Below are 450 nucleotides of genomic sequence, written 5' to 3' on the forward strand. Positions count from 1 at the left end.
TGGTGCGCTACAGAAAGCTGCTTTGACAGGGACACTTAGCAGGAAGAAAAGATCCTGAGAGCATTGCTGTCATCCTCTCCCCAGTACCTCCAAAATCCAGCAGAAAACTTAAGGGAATGGGATCAGCGAGAAACCGGAGACGCCCAGCAGGAAGGACCAGAAAGTGCAAAGGCAAGGCTGAGTGATTAAAACAGATTTTTTTTTTTTTTATTTAAAGCTTTTCTGCAACTTGTTAAGCTAATTTACAGAAATGTTTTGCATAAAGCCTTACTTTAAAGTAGGAACTTTCAGGAAGAATAGTTTATAACTTTTAGTTAAGGAACCACTTTGATTAAATGCCACTTCTTTGGCAAGACAGGTAGGAAGGTGGATCGGTGGCTCCGATGACTGAAGCCACGCGGTGTCCCCGGGCTGACACTCACATGGGGCGGCAGCAGGAGCCGGCTCGGC

General features: G+C 45.8%; 1 protein-coding gene across 1 annotated transcript in view; it reads left to right on the forward strand.

Annotated features, from left to right (window-relative positions):
* OGFOD3 (2-oxoglutarate and iron-dependent oxygenase domain containing 3) overlaps positions 1–450 on the forward strand; it is a gene marked incomplete at its 5' end in the record, with an annotated part of 59,028 nt that overhangs the window by 53,070 nt on the left and 5,508 nt on the right. The window lies entirely within an intron of this gene.

This window comes from Phaethon lepturus, unplaced genomic scaffold (genome assembly GCF_000687285.1).
Source record: "Phaethon lepturus isolate BGI_N335 unplaced genomic scaffold, ASM68728v1 scaffold8411, whole genome shotgun sequence".
In the NCBI taxonomy this organism is placed as follows: domain Eukaryota; kingdom Metazoa; phylum Chordata; class Aves; order Phaethontiformes; family Phaethontidae; genus Phaethon; species Phaethon lepturus.